Source organism: Aulostomus chinensis, chromosome 1 (genome assembly GCF_037954235.1).
Source record: "Aulostomus chinensis isolate RoL2024-O1b breed Wild chromosome 1, RoL_Achi_v1.0, whole genome shotgun sequence".
Lineage (NCBI taxonomy): Eukaryota > Metazoa > Chordata > Actinopteri > Syngnathiformes > Aulostomidae > Aulostomus > Aulostomus chinensis.
The window spans coordinates 4177426-4199280 of NC_141320.1; positions in this window are offsets into that span (position 1 = coordinate 4177426).

The following is a 21855-nucleotide window of genomic DNA, read 5'->3' on the forward strand; positions in this document are numbered from 1 at the left end:
TGATTTTTTCACAAACAAATGATGATTTTTAGACAGTGACACAGGGCTCTTATTTTGGAGGGCCATCAGGATGTGAAATATCCCAGACCTCTGAGATCAGAGCGCTCACTTTGATCTCAGGGTCCTGAATTTGGAGGTTCCTTCTTTGGTCTCCAAGTTCTAACTCCCATCTGACTGAATCCTTTTTTCAATGAACTCCTCAGACCCTGATGATGTCAGGAAGAAATCCAGACATTCAGTTCTCATCTCAGCTGTTCTGACTGAGACATCAAGCAGTCAGGAAAAAAGTGTTACGACCCAAAGTGGGACCTTTACAGGAGCTAACAAAGTGTCTTTTTTCCTAAACTACTTGAGGAACTGGTGAAACCAGTAAAATATGCATTTCTGTGTGCAGACCAGTGAGGAGCCTGGGTGAGTGGAAGGATGTTTACCACCAACACAGAACCCAGACTTTAGTCATGTGATGAGATGGAGACTCTGATGATGAAGTTAATGGACAAAATGTGAATTGAAGGATGAACACAAATGGGTTTTTGAACCAAACACATTCCTTCAGTAGACTTTGATCCAACATTGAAGTTAGAGTTTGGTGGCTGCTCCATGTTGGAGGAAACCAGGCGATGTTAGGACGTCACAGGGAAGCTCCTTTGCCTCCTCTGCTGCCAGTTCAACCACTCACTCCCCTCAGTGGAGAGCAGCTTCAACTGGGTTTGGAATGTACCACTGTGGATGCATAGGAATGTGGAGAAAATGTCTTTTGTCAGAAGTGGGATTTGAACCCACGCCTCCAGGAGAGACTGCAACCTGACCGCAGCGCCTTAGACCGCTCTGCCATCCTGACATAAACTTAGATGCAGACTGAATTAATTCACTGACAAAGTAGAATTTTTGTTAACATTAAACACACAGTCTGAGTTCATGGCAGGAAGAAATGAATGTGTGTGTGTGTGTGTGTGTGTGTGTGTGTGTGTGTGTGTGTCAAGTCACAACAAAAGTTCTCTCATGACTCTTTACGAGTAGAGCAGGTCCAGCACCAAACTCCTTCAATGAATCTACATCAACAATTCTCCATCAGCAGCACATCCTGCAACAGTGGTGATGAAAACCTTCCTTTTAACAGGCAGGAACGTGGAGCAGATCCAGGATCAGTGGGGACGGCCTTCTGCTTTGACCGGTTGGGGGGAAAGAGAGCAGGAGAGCAGGGCAGAGACAAACACAGAGAATGCTCTCCTAAAACAAGGACTGTTCGGTCAATGGTAGAGCAGAGTGGAGCAGAGGAAGCGTGCTGGGCCCAGAACCCAGAGGTCGATGGATCGAAACCATCCTCTGCTAAAAGAACAAAATAAAATTAACCTGCATCTTTAGAAATGTGTGTCTGTTAAAAAGAGGTTCATAAGGGTTTTTTCTTCCTCCACAATCACCAACCATTGTGAGAGTTAACAACAGTCCACTTTCTGACTGAAGCAAAAGTAGACTTCAAAAGGTTTTTCTGATTCAACATAGCAGCTAAATTTCCATTTCCTGAACAGGAACGTTCAGCAACACAGAAAAAGGAGTTGAGGTCACACGCTTCCTGCAACCAAGGTCTAAAATCCAGGACGGACGAATGGCAGGACAACAAAGACAAAGACACAAGAAACAGAGATAATAACCATAAACTCCATAACAACCATAACAAATATAACCATACAGAACATATATAACAAATATAACAAGAAAAGCATTAAAAGATATGTCACCTCTGGTCAGATACCCTGATTTGCATTTATGTCTCTCAGCATTTTCATTTTCATGTTAAAGCCTCCAGAATGAGGGGAGGGGTCAGGGGCAGTTTTCTGTGTTGTCTGCAAACTGAATTACAGGAAACCTGAACTTCCACTGTCAATGTATCCAACTGATGAATAATTGTTTGATCTATACATAGACAACTTGTAGTTATTGCCCACACACACACACACACAGACACACACACACACACACACACATACACACACACACACACACATTTTGTGAAACAACTCAGGAGTCATCAGGTGTTTTACTCAGAGGGATTCATTCATGATAAATGAGCATGGAGGAGACCCAGTAATCATCAACACAAGCGTCACATGAGCAGGTCACCACCCACTTTTATTGATTGGTTCTTGTAAGAATCACTCCTAACGCCATCAGGGTGTCATTTTTTGTCCTGCCCTGTCTCAACTGTTGGAGCACAACTACAGCCTGAACTCTGCCACTACCTTATCCCTCCCTAACAACCTCATACAGACCCACTATCTGGACTAGCCTGACCCCCCTGACCCTCATCAGTCACTCCTAGTGCCTCACACTGGAGGGAATAGGAGCATCTGTGAGCTCTGACTGTTGGGATGCACATCCATGTGATGAAGAGCTGTTTTAAACAAGGAATCATTTGACCTCTTGACCTGTGTGGGCAGGTACAGAGGGACGATTCCATCATGAAAAATAATATTACTAAACAAATGGGTCTTTAGCTTCTTTCTGAAGGCGTCCTCAGCGTCCTCATGTCCAGTGGGAGAGCGTTCCAGAGTCTCGGAGCTGCAACCTGGAAGGTTCCCTCTCCTTCAGTGAGGCTGAATCCCTGTGGTCAGGGAGGATAAGGGACCCCACAGGTATCACTAAAGTGCTTTAGACTGCAAAGCACTCAGCTAATCAAGCTGGGATCAACTGCTGTGGTGATCAAGGTATCATCATATATAACAAACAAAGAAAACAAAGTTGAGGAAAAGCACACAAAGAAAAAACGATGAACATAAACAGAGCATCTTCTACACCAGATGTCACACGGCTCAGTAGACTTCTGGTTTGACCCGCAGCAGGTCCAGTCTCCAGGGTGCCCCCATCATTCTGCTTTTCAGTTGCAGGACATGCAGCAGAATCCCATCGCTCCTCTGCAGAAGAACATATGAGAGCGTCTGCTTGCTCTTCTCTGGCTGGACGTAGGGGAGAGTCTGCTTGCTCTTCTCTGGCTGGACGTCGGGGAGAGTCTGTTTGCTCTTCTCTGGCTGGACGTAGGGGAGAGTCTGCTTGCTCTTCTCTGGCTGGACGTAGGGGAGAGTCTGCTTGCTCTTCTCTGGCTGGACGTAGGGGAGAGTCTGTTTGCTCTTCTCTGGCTGGACGTAGGGGAGAGTCTGCTTGCTCTTCTCTGGCTGGACGTAGGGGAGAGTCTGTTTGCTCTTCTCTGGCAGGACATAGGGGAGAGTCTGCTTGCTCTTCTCTGGCAGGACATAGGGGAGAGTCTGCTTGCTCTTCTCTGGCTGGATGTAGGGGAGAGTCTGCTTGCTCTTCTCTGGCTGGACGTAGGGGAGAGTCTGCTTGCTCTTCTCTGGCTGGATGTAGTGGAGAGTCTGCTTGCTCTTCTCTAGCTGGACGTAGGGGAGAGTCTGCTTGCTCTTCTCTGGCTGGACGTAGGGGAGAGTCTGTTTGCTCTTCTCTGGCTGGACGTAGGGGAGAGTCTGTTTGCTCTTCCCTGGCTGGACGTAGGGGAGAGTCTGCTTGCTCTTCAGAAGTTTGCTGGACCTTCACTTGAAGGTCATGATTTTCCTCTTTCAAACAGCTTTTTAAATCATGAAGATTTCCCAGGATTTCCCACTGAGCACTGCTCCTTTTCTTCTTTTGTGTTCTCACTGCATATAGAAGACTCTGAACTTCACCGTTCAGACTGTCACTCTTTGTGGGGTCCTGGTCCTTCCTTGATTCAAGGTGGGCCAACTCAGCAGTGAAGGTCTCTGTCTCCTGAGATGCAGTAGAAACTCGTCTCCTCAAACATCCATTTTCTGCCTCTCTCTCCTCACTCTGGGATCTCAGCTGTTCAAGAGTCGTCTTCTTCTCAGTGAGTTCTTCTCTCATTTTGTTCTTCTCTGCCTGGATGGAGTTGAGCTCACACTTGAGGTCACACTTCTCCTTGTAAACCATCTTCACCTCAAGCTGAAGATTGTGGACTTGTGTGTTCAGGTCTCTGATCTGAGTCTGGTTCTCCTCCCTCACAGATTCAAGGTTGCCCACCATGGCAGACATGTTCTCTACCAGCTGATATGCAATGATCTTCTCTTGTCCAAGACTAGAAACCTGTCCCCACAAATTCTGGTTTTCTGTCCATCTCTTGTCACACAGAGACTGAAGCTGATCAAGTGCACTTTTCTTCTCAGTCAGGTCTTCCTCAAGACATTTCATCTCCACCAGTTCTCTCTCCCTCAGAGACTGAACCTGGGTCAGCTCTTTTCTGAGCACATTGTTCTCTCCATCAACCTTCCTCCCCTCACACTGAAGACTGTGGACTGTTACGTTCAGATCTTCTATCTGAGTCTGGTTCTTGTCCTGGACCGTTTGGAGGTTGGCCACCACAGCAGTGAGGTTCTGTAGCTCCTGGATTGCTCTTTTATTCTCACGTTCAAGAGTAGAAACTTGTTCCCTCAAGTTCTGGTTTTCTGCCTGTGTGTTGTCACTCAGAGACTGAAGCTGCTCAAGGGCAGCTTTCTTCTCAGTCAGGTCCTCCTGCTCTGTCAGCCTGAGAGATGGAGGAGCAGGATCACATTGACCAGGATCATTCAGTGGATAAATACAGCTCCTACTGAGATCCACCAGATCTCTGAATGCTCCAACTACACAATCCAATGGAGTCATAGCCTTCTGTCCTGGGTTGATCTGAAGATCTTGAGCCAGACTAAATCTCCTGGAACTGTCAAGTGTTTAAAGACCAAAACTGCCCCATAAATGTGGAGTCTGGATTCTTTTCTATAATGTGATGGCAGTGACAGTCCTGCAGAGTGACATCACTGACATGACTGATGACTTCAGTCACATGACTGGATGACTTCAGTCACATGACTGGATGACAGTGTGGATGCCAATGTAGAGGTTGGGGAAATAGTCTCTGAGAATCCAGCTTGAACCCACGCCCTCCTTGTTCTTCAAAAACCCAAACAGCGACCATTAGTCTCCCTCCAATCCTGTACTTGGTTCAATGTTGCTGTTCCATTTTGCAGCAGCAGGTGTCGCTGTGATACCAGGTTCAGTTCAAGATTCCCAACTCCAGTTCATGTTGGTGACCTCAGTGGCAGGTAAAATGGTGCTTCAGTGGATCATGTGATCAACTCATGTCTGTCCTCACTGCTCCACAGGTCTGTCAAATGTTCTGTAAAATAGTTGGACCCAGCAGAGCTGCTAGATTAGGAGTTGATGGAGTCGTTGCAGATACCAGGGTCCAAAGTCCAGCTTGAACCTGGTTTGTGCAGTTCTTTGTCAAGCTAGCAGCCATTCTTTTCACTGCCAAGCTAAAGTGACTTCTGTCAACAAAGGTCAACATGCAAAAGGATATTTCTACTGGCAGTTCAAGATTTTGATCAAACTCCTTTTTCAGAGCTGGAACCTTCCTCTTGTGTCAGCTTTCTGTTCCCATCTCTATGGTAACAGTCAGTTTTGACCCACGTCTTCAATCAGCTGTCAAATAAACTAAAACAATTTTCTATCCTCCAAGTTGTTTCCATCTCTTGGTGACCTTGTTAGGCTTCCTTATCCATGGAAATATTGGTTTGAATATTTAGTTGTGGGCCTCTGGACCTTTTTTTAGTCACTAAATCTTCAATTTCAGTTAAAAAAAATGGCAAAATGAACCTCAAGAAAATCCTAGAAATAAACCAAAGGTTGTTGTGTTTGCTGACCGTTACTGAGGGTGTTAGAACACATCTCTGACATGGACTGGTTTGATTTAGTATTCATTTTAATATCATTAACTATTGGAACATCCATGGTGTTACGGGTCAGTTTAGACCCTCATATATTTACTTCAAGAAAAAGGCAAAAAAGTCTCTTTTTCAGCAACAGAACTTTAATACAAACACAAAATGAAAAGCAGAACAAGCCAGAACCCAAAATATGGATTTTCAAGGTCAACAAACAACAACCAGTCAAGCAAACCAAACCAACAGAAACCAGTTACTGGTTCAAAACCAGGAAAAAACAAAAACAGAGTAAGAGTCGTTTAAAGTTCAGATGCTTGTGTGTCACTTCTGTGTGTTCTTTCCAGAGATGTTCCTGCAGTTGAAGCACCATCCGTCCGTCCTGCTGTCTTGACTGCTTGGGCAGTCCTGACCCTCTTTCGTCTTGAACCAGGTCCTGAGGGGGTTGTGGCTGTGGCTGTTCTGGTTGGTGTTGAGGCAGGGCTGCTGAGGAGGACGCTGGTGTGGATGCTCTCTGTGTTGCTGATGGCATGGATGGAGTGCTGCTGAGCTCTGCAGCTGTCTGAGCAAGGCTGCAGCGTCTGGGTCTCGGGGCGTCCGTTCCCTTCCCTCAGTGTGTGGCTTGACCAGGGAACTTCCCGGCTCCTCCAGAAACATTCCCCTCTTGCTCTTCTTGGTTGAGCTCCACTCCTGGTGGATGTGGGTCCACAACACCAATGTTTCTATGCAGACTCATCAAGGATGCTGCAAAACACAAGAATCCACCCCAAGACTTTCTCTTCAACTGTGTTGAGGTCTTCATGGCTGGGATGATGCAGGTTCTCTTTCTTATTTTCTTCTTAAAAAAGTCAGTAGTTTCATGTTAAATAATTAATGTTTATTAAAAAAGTTGATCATCTTTTATTAATTACTGTATTCTGTTTTGATGTTCCAGTGTTAATTTGATGATCTAAACCTGATATTTAGACAATCAGAGAGTGAAAGTGTGGGCTGGCTGGGAGCAACTGCCTGCTTCAGAGTGGGAGGAGCCTCAGGACTTTCCAGTGAGAGCTGCAAACTTCCACCAGCGCCCAGTGCCAGCAGGTCTTCATGATGAAGCTGAGAAGAGCACAACAACACCAGAGCACTGGAGAGGAGCACAACACTTCTTTGCTTCCTGGCCACTCTCATGTCTGTCTGTCCATCTGGAGCTGGGGGGAGGAGCTTCACATGTTTGTTTTCTTGTTTTGTTTTCCAAAAGGGAATGACATGACTTCCTCTGTATGTTAGAATATGAACCACTAAAAATGTTCATGCACAGTTTAAAGTTAGAATTAAATTTAAATTAGAAAACTCTTCCCTCTTCAATCCTGTCACTCAGTGTTGTAAACTGTTTCCAACAAATTCTACTGTTCAACAGTTCAAGTGTTTCTAATGAAGCTGAATGTTGTCCTCTACTTTCCTCAGTTGTGTTTCTTTCATGTCCTCCTGAGATCAAAGACAGAATTCTAGCTACTGTCAAAGCCCTGATGACATCATTAGGAATTCTGACCTGTCCAGGGTGAACCCTGCCTCTTGTCCAATGTCACCTGGGATCGCCCCCCCGTGACCCTTAAAGGATAAGAACAGAAAGTGGATGGAGGGATGGACTCAACACTGAAATCAGCTGATCTGATCCACATTCTAATGTTTCCTGTCCCTCTTTAGGAGTCAATGAGAATAGTAGTGTATATAATAATGTATATCCAACCTTGTAGTATCTTTCCAAAGCTTTTAGTATTTCTTCTTCTTTCTACTTGTAGTTTTAGTGTCTGGATCTTTTCTTTTGATGTCCTGCTGTCTACTCTTTGCTTTTGGAGCTTCCTTCAACAACTACCAAGCCTCCTGGGTACTGTAGGAAACATGGTCAAGTTCTTCTGACTTCTCCAGGAACGTCCTGCTCACATTGGTCTGTCTTCATTTTGACTCCTCCCACTGCTACAATGTCCAGCCTTTATACTGTTGGTGACTGGGGCCCTGGTTGCTGCAGGCCTCAACACCAGCCTGTGGTTGTGAGCAGGGCAGAACAGAACTGACAGTATCTCCCATGCAGGACCTGGGTCAGCGCCTGGTGCCAGCTGGGGCACCACTTTAACCTGGACCCCTAGAAGATCTTCTCCAGGAACTGGCCTTTTTCAATCGAAACAGCGTGAAACTTCAAGTAAAGAATTAAAATTATTTAATTCACAATGAGGCCTCTGTCATAAAACAAAGGAACACCTGACTACCTCACCATGACTTCACCCTGATAACCAGGAGGTAACCTGGTAGTCAGAGCAGCGATGCTCAGGTCTGTGGACTCAGAGGAGGGTTCTTCTTTTGGTCACAGGTTTGAAGATATCAGTGAAAGAGAGAGGAGAGGCTGTGAGAGACCTGCCACACCTCTCCACCCCCGCCTCCTCCACCCTCCTCAGAGACTGGAACCTTAATCCAGCGCCTTAGACCGCTCGGCCACACTACCTCACTGAGCTGTTCACTGAGTTGGTCTGCTAAAGGCATGTTGAAGAGGAAGTAACAATGATATCAAACTTATTCTGAAGGGGGACCCCTTTCCCCCCACGGTCACAGGAAGTGACAACAGCGCCGCTAGAAGCAGGAAAGAAATGGTAAAAGGACTCAGTTTGTACAGAGCCTTTCTACCTCAGCAGCACTCAAGGAGCTGAACAATGTCCTCTCATTCACACACACTCACACACTGATGCTGAAGGCTGCCATGCAAGGAGCCAACCTACTCATCAGAAGTATTTAGGGGTTCAGTCTCTCACTCAAGGACACTTTGACATGGTCACTGGAGAAAGTGAGGATCAAACCAGCCACCCTTTGGTTGCCAGACGGCCACGCTACTCCTGAGTCATGTGACCTGGATAAGATGGTGAACTACAGCTGATCGCCATGCTAGCAAACCTCTTTTGTTTGGTTTGGTTGTTGTTTAGTGACTGTGGATGAATACACAGGAGAAGTTGTGCATAAATTTGTGTTCCCTGTTCACTTGAATATCTGCAGGAGTGTGAGGTGGAAATAATACTTGGAGGAGAATGAGAGTTCAGTCTCAGCGCTATGACCTGTGCTGACACTAAAACATGTCAGCCCACAGAACAAAGATGGCAGTCCTCTGGGAAAGCAAGTACACCACACATACATGAAGAAACCCTACAGGAAACAAATATGTTGCCAGAGACTTTTACTTGTTGTTTACCCAAGTACAGGATTGGAGGGAGACTGATGGTCGCTGTTTGGGTTTTTGGAAAACAAGGAGGCTGTGGGTTCAAGCTGGATTCTCAGAGACTATTTCCCCAACCTCTACATTGGCATCTACACTGTCATCCAGTCATGTGACTGAAGTCATCCAGTCATGTGACTGAGGTCATCCAGTCATGTGACTGAAGTCATCCAGTCACGTGACTGAAGTCATCCATTCATGTCAGTGATGTCACTTGGCAGGACTCTCATTGCCGTCTCATTCTAGAAAAGAATCCAGACTCCACCTGTGGCTCCATGATAACTGATGGACCTCTGGTTGGAGGCTGGACGATGATGTTTGGACTGGAAGGAAAACTCCTTGTCCAAATTCCATTGTGTTCAAGTTTAAAGTCCCACAATAAGAAGTAGCTGAATCTGACAGGTGGAGGTTTGGAACTACAAGATGGTGATGTTTCCTTGACTTGATGCTCTGACTGTCAGGGTGGATGACAGCTTCTTCTGCTGCTGCATCTGAGTGGCTATGATTGGAGCTTTTACCCTCCAAGGTTGTCTGGTTCCAGGGGAAATTTTAGAATTCCAGTCCCCAACCTGGGCTGTTCTGAAACTCTTCTCCTGAATCACTCCTGAGCTGCAGCAAGAACAAATACCAGTGCCAACCAGATCAACTTCATGGCTGCTAACAGCCTCAGACACTTGATTTCCATCAATCTGGTCCCGGCTCGGGCGCAGTACCTTTCTGTGTGAGTCTCCATGTTCTCCCCGTGCCTGCATGGGTTCTCTCCGGGTACTCCAGCTTCCTACCACAGTCGAAAGACATCAAGAGGGGACGAGGCTGATTGATTCTCTAAATTGACCGTAGGTGTGAATGTGAGTGTGAATGGTTGTTCGTCTCTGTATGTTGGCCCTGCGATGGACTGGTGACCTGTCTAGGGTGAACCCCACCTCTTGCCCGTAGATGCTGGGATAGGCTCCAGCCCCCCCGCGACCCTTACTAGTAAGGAGTAAACGGAAGACGACGACAACGATCACACAATGAAAGCTGCCTCAGCTGGTTTAAGAGAGAGAACAAGCTAAGAGATCTGAAACCAGTAAAATATGCTTTTCTGTGTGCAAACTAGTGAGGGGCATGGAAGGATATTTTACCACCAATACAGAACCCAGACTTTAGTCATGTGATGAGATGGAGACTCTGATTATGAAGTTAATGGACAAAATGACTTGAAAGAAAACACATTAAAAAATACGAACTAAACTAAATAAATGAATAAAGAAGCAGCACAAATAACGTTTTCTTCTGCACAAATTTACTGGTATGAGACTGCATTTTTGGTTAATGAGTAGATGAAAGAGTGTCACATATATATTATATACATGTGAGACATGCACGTGGCTTTGGACAAAAGCTCAGTGAAACTGTAGGATTGTAGAATGATTTAAACGTTCCAAGTGGACTGTTTCAGGTTTCTAGAAGACGCTTCAGCTCTCATCCAAGAGGTGTCTTCAGTTTTCTTCACTGATGGGAGGATTTATGGCTCTAAGGGGGCGGGACCTTCTCCAGAGGTGATTGACACATGTGAGCTCTGGGTGTCAGAGTTGTTTTGGTCAGGTTGTGAAAGGGAAGTTGACTCAACTGGTATCTGTGTCAGTTAAAAGCCTCACAGCAATTCCATAATCTAGGGGTAGAAACCAAAGTCTCCTGCAACGAGGATGGGATTGGAACCCACGCCTGCAGAGCTCAATGGATCAGCAGTCCATCACCTTAACCACTCGGCCACCTCGTCTCCTGACCACCATGAGGTGCTGCTTTCTCTGAGCCTTTTAAACAGTGAACTCTTTGGAGCCCAGTTGTCAGAAATGGACCCAGCAGGAGCCACTGAACACAACTCTGACATCATCAGGCTTCTTCCCAGCAGCTTGGTGCTCCAGAAGGAAGAATCCAGACCATCGCTACATCATCAGAGTGAACACCAGCTGATGTTGACCAGTTTAACAAGCCTTTGACTGCTAAATGACATCCAAGCTCAGATTCTCTTGTCCTGATAGAACAAGTCAATGTTGAAGAAGATGAGAGCACCAGTCTCTTTCATCAAGGAAACAAGCCTCCTATCACTGTCCTATGCAGAGTTTCTTTAAAAAAAAGTGAGACAACCTCAAGATTTTCTGTTTCCTCTTGTAGGATTTTGCCACAGAGAATCAGAGCCAATCAAAAGCTTGTTGGACTTTAACGTTGGAGGACTGAACAAGTCATGACATCATCAGTTTTACCTTCACAGGTGCTCCATTTACTTTACTTTCAATTTTACAGAGGTAGAAGCTGAAATCAAAGCTGTCTGTCCAAAGAAGTGAAAGCTTCCCAGGTTGTGATGTTCTGGTCTACAGACTCTGTCTTGTATGGAGCTTCAGTCTTTAATGAAAAGACTCCTCCATTAATAACATCACTGTGCCTCTGCAGTGAATCAGTCACTCCATCCATTTTCTGTACCACTGATTTGTTAAAGGTTATGGGGGGGGTGACATTTGGTGAGAGCAGGGTTCACCCTGAACAGGTCACCAGTCCTCAGGTCCACTGAACAGGTCCCCCATGTGGGATGATGGTGTTGAAGGCAGAGGAGAAGTCCAGGAAGAGAAGGCGGACATAGGAGTTCCTGCTCTCCAGATGGGTGAGGGCTCTGTGGACCACTGATGAAATGGCGTCATCAGTGGAGCGGTGTTGCCTGTAGGCGTACTGGTGGGGGTCCACAGAGACATTGATGGAGGCCTCTATGTGGGCCTTGACCAGCCTCTCCAAGTACTTCATGACTACTGGGGTGAGTGCAATGGGTCGGTAGTCATTTAGGCCTGTCACTGTGGAGCACTTGGGGACAGGGACAATAGTGGCAGTCTTTAGGCAGGTGGGAACAGGTGACAGCGCCAGTGAGGTGTTGAAGGACCGCGAGACTGTTGATGTTTTTAAAAGGAGGCTCAAGACTCCCCTTTTTAGCTTAGCTTTTAACTGACTTAGTCTCTCTTATCCTTTCATTTTATCACAATATCTTATTGTTACTTTAGTCTTTTAATTATTTTATTCTACTTTTTTATTAGTTCTTAAAACTTTTAGATTTTATATATATTTTATGTCATTCTGATACTTTAATATCATTGTAATTTCTGTTCTTTCCTACTCTACCTTCTTTGAGTCTTTTAGTTTTTAGCTCCAGTGTGTCCTGGTGGGGGCCCTCCACACTGGGAGGTGTGTCTGGTCCGCCCACAGGGGCGTCGTCCTTGGGATCGTCCAGGCCCGGAGAGCTGGGGGGCTCTGCATTATATGTGGAGTGTACCCGGTCTGTCCGGGTCGGGGGGTCTGGGTGGCGGCGCTCCCTGTGGTTGTGGGCTGTGGCACCTCCTGGTGAGGATGGCCCCCATAGGTGGTCTTTCCTCACTAGGATTTTCAGTGCCCTGCCATGTTCCTACTGACAGTCAGTGTGTGTATGTGTGTATACGTGTGTGTATTTGTGTGTGTGGGGGGGGTGGTGTGTGCATGTATGAGGTCATGTGGGTTGGGAAGGCCGGGTTCTTAACATGTATTTAATGTATTGTTTTATATTTTATTGAACGTTGCCTGTTTTCTCTCAGTTCTGTGAAGCACTTTGTGTTGCAGTCTCTGGATGAAAAGTGCTGTACAAATATAAATAAACTAAACTAAAGCAGACGGACGACTCGAGAATGAGAGAGGAAAGAGTAAACAAAGCAGACTCTTTTGAGGTCTTCTCCTTGGTCCCTTCATTTTTTGAGAAGACACTGGACTCAACTGCTGTCCATGATTCTGGATTGTGTTGATCGCGTTGTGAACGAGGATTTGGCCAGGTTTTGTAGGCGGGATCACTGGTGTGCAAACACACCTGACGCTGTGGAGAAAAGATGGCGAGCCACCCACAGGAGAGAGAGAGTCGGAGTGGAAAATGGCGCTGCAAACCTCACCCACCCAGGTGACACTGACCCTGACGGTGGGATTGTGGTAGGACAGAACAGACAGGTTTCACAGAGACACCTTGAATTTCTTTTGGACTGATAACGGACTGAACGAAAAGACTGCTGATGAACGGGAGAGACTCTGATTATTGATTTGTGAGATTGAGTTGTAAATTGAAATACTTTGGCCCTGAGTTTTATTTTTATGACTTTGTTTTGTTCACGTTTCCTGATTGTGTGCCAAATCGGTGTTACATGAGTGGGTTGTTGAAAGGGAGTTCAAGCTTGGATAGAGCCGGTGAAACAAACCAACAGGAAGAGGGAACGTAGAACTAAAACTCATCAATAGGCTGAACCAAGATCAAATGAGAACCTAGACTGAGGAAACTCAAATAGACACCGTGAAGTAAACAAACAATCATAGAAATCCAGCCACCAAATTAAACCTCAACTCAAATAAGTCGGGTTAACTTCAAATAAGACTCAAAAGAGGTCAATAACCTGATTCTCCTGAGGTCTGGTTTCTGTCTGTTGGTTGGAGGGAGACTCCTTTATTGAATGTGTGTGGATGTAAAGGGTTTGGAACCAATAGTTTTTGTTTTTCTGACATTTTCTGTCTATAAAGAAGTCGGCAGTTTTATTCACTGACTAGTCTGTGGTCTGTTATTCTTACATTAGAATCAACCACTCACATGAGCCTAAAATCTCTGGTCCTCCACCTGAAGTGAGACACATGGGAACTTTGACCCTCATCAACCATGCAGGGAGGAGTTCTCAGAGTTTGATTGTGCTGATGAATCATCAGAACTCTCCATCACGCCGTGACGAGGACATCTCAGTGTCAAATCTGTCATTTCCTGCTGCCAGTAGGTGGCGCTGTGGTCACTGCTGACCTGTAGATGTGTTCAGACTGGGATGTTGATCAAACCTGGAAGTTTCAAACAGATCTGACAGGTGGAGAGGATTCAGAAGAGTTGAAGCTTCATTTTAGTTGGAGCCTGAAAATGAGGTGAGACTGAGGGCTCCCAGGAGTTGCAGGTGGGTGCTGCCCCCTAGTGACCCAGTGGAGAACAACATGTAATGACATGAATGTTCTCCATTTTTCCAGTTCTTGACTTCATTCATCCTCAAACTTCTTCAAGCTGGAAGAGAGTGAGATCATTTAAAGTAGAGAGTCAATAATCAGCATCTCATCACTCATTTGTTCTCTGGTGGTGACCTCACGACTCAGCAGTGTGACATCACACATTTCGCTGATGTCATCCTCAAGTGTGTCACTCAGTTCATGCAGCCTTCATTGTTTTATTTTATTATTTCCTTTCACTTTGATCTTCACAAAGACAAAGTGCGTCTGATGGAGGCACCACTGACAGAGTGGAATGTTTCCATGTCGCCATGACAACGTGAGGCCCCTCACCTCCTCTGTTCCTTCTGCCGGTCGGCGTCAGAAGAGCAAGATGGCTGCTTCTCCATCTGGGTGGATGAGCAGCTCCTCCCATCTCAGGCAGACGCTCCCTGGCTGCATGTCAGCAGCTCCTCAAAGCTCCTTCTGGTTTCTTTGCTCTCCTGATGCTGCGCTGGTGGATTTGTCCACCTCTCATTCTCCAGGGTTCTCAGCCTCATGTTCTCTCCCTCCTGTTCCAGCTCCTCCAAGTTTCCAGTGGAAGTTTGGCTTTTGTTTGCTACTTTGTCTTTTCTCCTCTGTTGGTGCTTTGAGTTCCTTTGTTGTTCTTTGTCTTTTCATCATTCAAGCCTCCTTTTGTTGAACGCTCCTCTCCCCCGTCTGTATTTGGGTCCTGTTCTCCTCCACTTTGGCCAAGAAGGCGGCCCAACAAGAGTCACCAGTGATGTCACAGCTCCTGGATGCCCCGCCCCTTCATCTGGTGCAGGTTGTGTGATGTCACTGAATCCCACTCAGACCAGACCAGTCAGAGATCAGTGTGTTTGTGTCAGTGATGTCATCGCCGCTGACGTCACAGCCCTCCATCCACACACGCCAGACTGAGGTGGAGGAGGTGATGTTGGGGTTTTCAAGGTCTTCGTCATGAGTGGGAGGGGCTGAGCTGGTGAATGATCAGCTGACCTGGTCTGGGCTCAGTTCAGATGTTGAGCCACTGCTGACTGCCATTTGCCTGAGGAAGACCCAACGTTCCCCTCAAGAAATGGAGGGCAGTTTTTAGTGCAGCGTTCATTCTGGTTGGAGTTTTCCTTTCCTTTGCCCTGCACCTCTCCGGTGGGGAGGTGCTCCCTGTTGACGAGGACTCAGTGGAGAAGACTGGACCAGGACCTTCACTGGTTCAAGGAGCACCGAGGCAAAGGGAGGCCCAGACCAGCAGCCAGGGTGACCAGTTTGAAAAGCTGCTCCTCTTCCATGCTGACTTGTTGGTGTCTCCTCTTTTATTCCTGAGTGATTTTAATCTCAGCTCTCTGAACCTGAATGGAGCAGAACCAGGAAATCATTGCAGGAAATCATGGAGGAGAAATGAATGAATGAGACTTCCAGTCAAACTGAGACAAACGTCCAGGTTTGGTCATCAAAGATATCTGACATTCATCAGTAGACTGACAAAGATGCTCATTATTATTGCAGCAGATTATACTAGAGAATAAAGAGGGTCTCACTTTGGAAAAAAATATTGCAGTATATTTTTGTTTTATCAGAGAGGCTTTAATGTCTGTCTTTGATGTCTAAACTCTGACTCTGATGTCATTGGTGGTGACTGAATTCTACCCCCTGACAGACTGAAGGCTCATATTGGTGATGCAGGTAGGTGCTGCCCCCTAGTGACCCAATGGAGAACGACATGTAATGACATGAAGATTCTACATTTTTCCACTTGTGAGATAAAAATACCTCACAGCAAGAAGGTTCAGGGTTCCAGTCCCGGCTGGAGCACAGGATCTTTCTGTGTGAGTCTGCATGTTCTCCTGTTCCTGTGTGGGTTCTCTCTGGTACTCCAGCTTCCTCCCACAGTCCAAAGACATCAAGAGGGGACGAGGCTGATTGATACTCTAAATTGACTGTAGGTGTGACTGTGAGAGTGAATGGTTGTCTGTCTCTATGTGTTGGTCCTGTGATGGACTGGTGACCTGTCCAGGGTGAACCCCGCCTCTCACCTGTAGACTCTGCGATAGGCTCCACCCCCATGACCCTTAACAGGAATAAGTGGAAGACAATGGATGGATGGATGTTGGAAACGACTGCAATACAGTATATAAATATTCTAGTTCCATACATGGGAACCTGGTTCTTCTGCTCTTTAACATCCTGCAATAGGAATGGACCGTCTATGACAAAGTATCAATAAATCTATCAAGGAGGAAGAAGAATTCTGATCAAAGAATTGAAGTCAATCTGGAGATCAGTTGATCTCTGGAAGGAGGAGGAGGAGGCATCCTGTGCTTTTATCTCTCTGTTCATGTTTCCTGCTGAGTGTGTGTGTGTGTGTGTGTGTGTGTGTGTGTCCCAGCTGCAGCAGTCAGTTCAGGTTCCTTCAGTGTGACTGAGGGAGGTTTCTGTCCGATGGTTTCTCCCAGTGTGAACACAGCCTGACTGCTGATGCTGTGCCGACTCTGACAGTGGTTCAGTTTTTCTCAGTGGCTTTGTTGCTGCTCTCAGATCAGAATGAAAGTTCTCTCAACTCTGAGTTCAGCCTCCACAACATGGAGTCACTTGTTTCTCCTTCCTTTGATCAAATAGCGAACGCTTTTGGACGAGGAGGGAGGAAACCACGGCGTTTCACTGCTTTACATTTAGAATCTCAGGCCAAGCCGGAGAAGCAGGTCCTGAATCAGTCACGTGGTCACTGCCGGCTGAAGAGGCTTCGGACGTCACCACATACGTCATCAAAACGCGCTTCACAGAACGAGACGAAGACGCGGGAGGTTTTCAAACAACAAGGAATGAAGGAGAAGTCCGTGAACCCCCGGCCTCGGTCTTTGTCTCCTGGAGGCTGAGTGGCGCCGGTAGAACCTCAACATGTGCGCCGCGCAGCTGCTGCGGGTGTCGGTCCAGGAGCGGATCCTCGCCGCCGCTGAAGACTTCCTGCTGCAGCTGGGAGAAGGAGACTCAGCGGCTGGAGTCCCGGTGCTGAGAGCGCTGCTCACCGAGCGGCTGGCGGCGGCCGCGGAGCAGATCGTGGCTCTGCTGGAGGAAACCGTGGCGGAGTACGAGCGGGAGAACCGCCGGCAGAGGTTGCTGCTCGATGCCGTGCTGAAGCCCCGAGTCAGGCTGGACAGAGCAGGTGAGTCCCCGCAGGGACCTGCTGCATTGTTCCCAACATAAAGGGAGGTTTTAGTAGCTCAGAAACAAAGTCTAGGAATTCTAGCTGGAGCTTCATCAGACCAAGTGGTCCAGACCAGCTGGAAAAACCCCTGAGACAAAGTCAAAGAGCAGGCAGCACAATGTTGGTGGGACTCAGTCAGCACACACACACACACACACACACACACACACACACACACGTGTCAGCAGTCTCTCTGTCTCCAGCAAGTCACATGATATCCAAATGAGTCCCGTCAGAATGAACCAATGTTACAGTCGATTTAGGGGACAAAATCCAAAGGCAAACCTCCTGCAGACACCAGTGAAGCTCTGTTGTTTCATTTCAATGCAGTTTCAGTCCAGATCAGTGAGTCCAGAGCTGCTAGCTTGACAGCTAAACATGAGCATCACAACACTCAGCAGAACCATAGCTTTTCTTTAATCTCTTCTTTTTAATCCTCCCTTTTCTTTCTCACCTGTCTTCATTCTTTTTGACAGTTTTTCCACACTATCATCACGTTCAAGTCAAGTCAATTTTATTTGTTTGAACCAAATCACAACAAAGTTCTCTCATGACTCTTTACTAGTAGAGCAGGTCTCGAACCAAACTCCTTCAATGAACCTCCACCCAACAATTCTCCACCAGCAGCACATCCTGCAACAGTGGTGATGAAAACCTTCCTTTTAACAGGCAGGAACGTCGAGCAGATCCAGGATCAGTGGGGACGGCCTTCTGCTTTGACTGGTTGGGGGGAAAGAGAGCAGGAGAGCAGGGCAGAGACAAAGACAGAGAATGGAGGAAGACAGATATGCAGAAGGAAAGAGAGGGACAGAGATAAAGAGAGAGAGAAAGGAAGAGACTGATGGACAGACGGGGACGTGAGCAGGTGGAGCTACGGGTGGCAGCTTGAGCCTCTTCAGGTCTGCAGCCTCCTCAGCAGCACCAGGATCTGGGATGAGGGGAGAAGAGGAGTTAGTAATGTGTGTGATTTATGTATGACACATATAGGAGGACAGAGAGGAGGAGAGAGAAGCCCAGTGCCCAGTTCTGTGTTGAGGGAATGCGTTGCTCTGCAGCTCACCTCCAAGCTGCTAGGGGGTGTGGCTGTGTCTTTCTATGGTTTCGGGGGCTCTTGTCAGATTCCAAAACAAAACTATTTCCAACAGAAAGTCCAGTGCTTCTCTTTGAACGACTTTGTTTTCATGAATCAAACTTAAAACCTTGAACATGAAAAACACGACTTGTGGCCATTTTCTTCCGGAGACGCACATTTTGTCGTGGAGGTTCTTCCACCTCTAAATGCATTCGGCGACTCCTCTGAACGGACCAATCACAGTCCTTGATGTTCACGTCACGACGTGTCGACACAATGAATAGTCAGGACATTTTGGAGGTGCACGTCTGCTGCGGCGTAGGGTCCATGTAGGTCTGCGTCAACAGTGTAGGTACGGCGTTGATGCCATGCAGAAGCATAAACCAGGTTGAAGCCTACAGCAAAATATCGAAGGGCCGGTTTAAGCTGTCCTAACTATAAGTTTGATCAAAAAGGAAGGTCTTGGGGGGGGGGGGGGGCATCCCGGACTCAAACCGTTCCACAGGAGGGGAGCCTGATAGCTGAAGGCTCTGGCTCCCATTCTACTTTTAGAACTCTAGGAACCACCAGTAACCCTCCATCCTGGGAGCGAAGGGTTCTAGCTGGATAATAGGGGACTAGGACTGCTTCACTCAGCCTTGCCGTGTCGTGTGTGTGTGTCAGGCTGGCCCAGGATGCTGTGCATGTTGCTTCTTTTGTGACATTAAGATGTAGGCTGACACGGATATTATAAAGGCCTACTTTAAAAAAAGAAAGATTTTTCTTGGCGACCTTGGGTTGGACTGGCCGTTCAAGAATTGTCCATTTGTCCCATTATAGACACTAACATTCCAACGAGTGAATGTGATTATGAATGGACAAAGGCATTCAGCAGAGGGGACCTATGACCTTTGACCTGGGTGACACAACGTTGATCCAAGCATCTGAAGCCAGCGTTTCTGTTCCCAGTTTGCTGACTGGTCGTCAGTAGCAGGACGTCTCTTTTCATTGAGTTGATTTCTGTTTCTGTCTGTTGCTCCGCTGTTTCAGAGTCAAATGAAGAGATTTCTGATGTTGCTGTTTGTGTCCTGCAGATGTGGAGCAGCTGCTGGTGATTAAAGAAGAGGTTCCCCCTGAGCTGCAGGACCCAGAGCCCCCCCACATTAAAGAGGAGTGGGAGGAGCTCTGGACCAGTGAGGAGGGAGGGCAGCTTCAAGGGCAGGAGGAGGCTGATATCACCACGTTCCCCTTCACTCTGGTCCCTGTGAAGAGTGAAGGGGACGAAGAGAAACCTCAGTTCCCACAGCTTCATCAGAGTCTAACTGAGGAGAACTTGAAAGAAGAGTCTCTGAGCAGGAGCCCAATTCATCCTCTGAAAACAGAAGCTGATGGAGAAGAGAGTGGAGGACCAGAACCAGAACCAGCCAGCAAGGTAGATCCAGATACACTTGTACAACCTAAGACTGAAGACCAGATGTCAGACTCTTCTGAAGCTGAGACTGAAGTCAGTGAGGATGATTGGGTCAGACCTGATAACACGGCCACCTCTGAGCACAAGGAACCCTTTGGCTCAAGGAGGAATTTGCTTCAGAAACTGAGCCCAGGACAGGAAGTGAGTCATTGCAGCTCAAAAGAGCAAAAACTAAAAACTGGAAGAGAATCAGAAATCATCAGGAACGTGACCTTTGGTCCTTCTGAATCTGAGACAGAAGTCAGTGAGGATGAGCGTCCATTTAGGTGCTCAACATGCAGTAAAGGTTTTCGTTACAGAAGTAGTTTGGATACTCACATGAGAACACACTCTGGTGTGAAACCATTCCCATGCTCAGTGTGTGGCAAAAGATTCTCAGAAAAGCGACATCTTAAAACGCACATGAGAACACATACTGGAGAAAAACCATTCCCCTGCTCAGTTTGCGGCAAAAGATTTTCTGTAAAGGGATGTCTGAATAGACACATGAGAACACATACTGGAGTGAAACCATTCCCATGCCCAGTTTGTGGTAAAAGATTCTCAACGGGGAATCTGAAATCACACATGAGAACACACACTTTGGAGAAACCATTCCCCTGCTCAGTTTGTGGCAGAACGTTTTCAGAAAAGGGATGTCTGAAAAGACACATGAGAACACACACTGGAGAGAAACCTTTTCCATGCTTACTTTGTATCAAAAAATTTTCAGAAAAGGGATGTCTGAAAAGACACATGAGAACGCACACTGGGGAGAAACCATTCCCCTGCTCTGTTTGTGGCATAAAATTTTCAGATAAGGGATGTGTGAAAAGACACATGAGAACACATACTGGGGAGAAACCATTCCCTTGCTCAGTTTGTGGCACAAGATTCTCAGTGAAGGCACATCTAGAATCACACATGAGAGCACACACTGGGGAGAAACCATTCCCCTGCTCAGTGTGTAGTAAAAGATTCTCAGAAAAGGGACATCTGAAAAGACACATGAGAATGCACACTGGGGAGAAACCATTCCCCTGCTCAGTTTGTTGCAAAAGATTTTCAGAAAGGGGATGTCTGAAAAGACACATGAAAGTGCACACTGGGGAGAAACCATTCCCTTGCTCAATATGTCATAAAAGATTCCCAGAAAAGGGACATCTGAAAAGACATATGAAAATGCACACTGGGGAGAAACCATTCCCCTGCACTGTGTGTGGCAAAAGATTCTCAGAAAAGGGATGTCTGAAAAGACACACGAGAATGCACACTGAGGAGAACCCTTCCCCTGCTCAGTTTGTGGTAAAAAATTCTCAGAATAGGGACATCTGAAAAGTCACATGAGAACCCACACTGGGGAGAAACCATTTCTCACGACTTGGCTCTGAAGCAATGGCAAAACAGTGGGAGATGTGGGTAGGAAGCCAAATAATGTTTTTTTTAACCAAGAAAACAACAACAAAACAAAATAGAACAAAAAGAGCCATGGGATTTGACAGGCAATGGAGTCAATGTTATGGTTGCATGAGTGTAAGGGAGCTGTAAGGAAGAGATGTTGGCTGCTGAAAATGAAAGTGACAATGGATGAGGAGGAAGAGCGGCTCCTGGCCGGCAAGGCGGGTTCTTTATGAAGAGAGCAACTAACCAACTAGGAGGAATGAACAGCTCCCCACTCTCCAGCTCCCTGCTGCAACACAAGAAACATCATGAAAGACATCAGCCAAGGGACCATCACACCCCCCTACAAGAACAGGGTCCTGAAGGGAATCCCGCTACCAAAATACCATGAATGTAATTTTTCTTGAATCCCAAAATGATAATTCACTAAACCTCTAAAAACCATATACGTCCCCCATTGGACTGCTCAGATAAGGTCAAACTATCAGGAGGGGAACCAGTGGCCTGCTCCGGTGGTCCAGCATCTCTTGTTGCAATTTAAGAGGCTAGGAAAAGACAAGAGGAGAACCAGAGAGAGGAAAACCGGTCACAATCAAATACCACACTGAGGAACTCTAGACAACACGTCCACCACCACTTTGTTGGTCCCCTTCACATAGCGAATATCCAGTATGACTGCAGGAACAGAGACCACCTGACTGGTCTCTGGTTGGGACACTGCAACGAATGAAGGAAGGTGAGTGGATTATGGTCAGTGGAGACGTGTCTACATGGAGAACAATGATGAGAACACACAGCTGA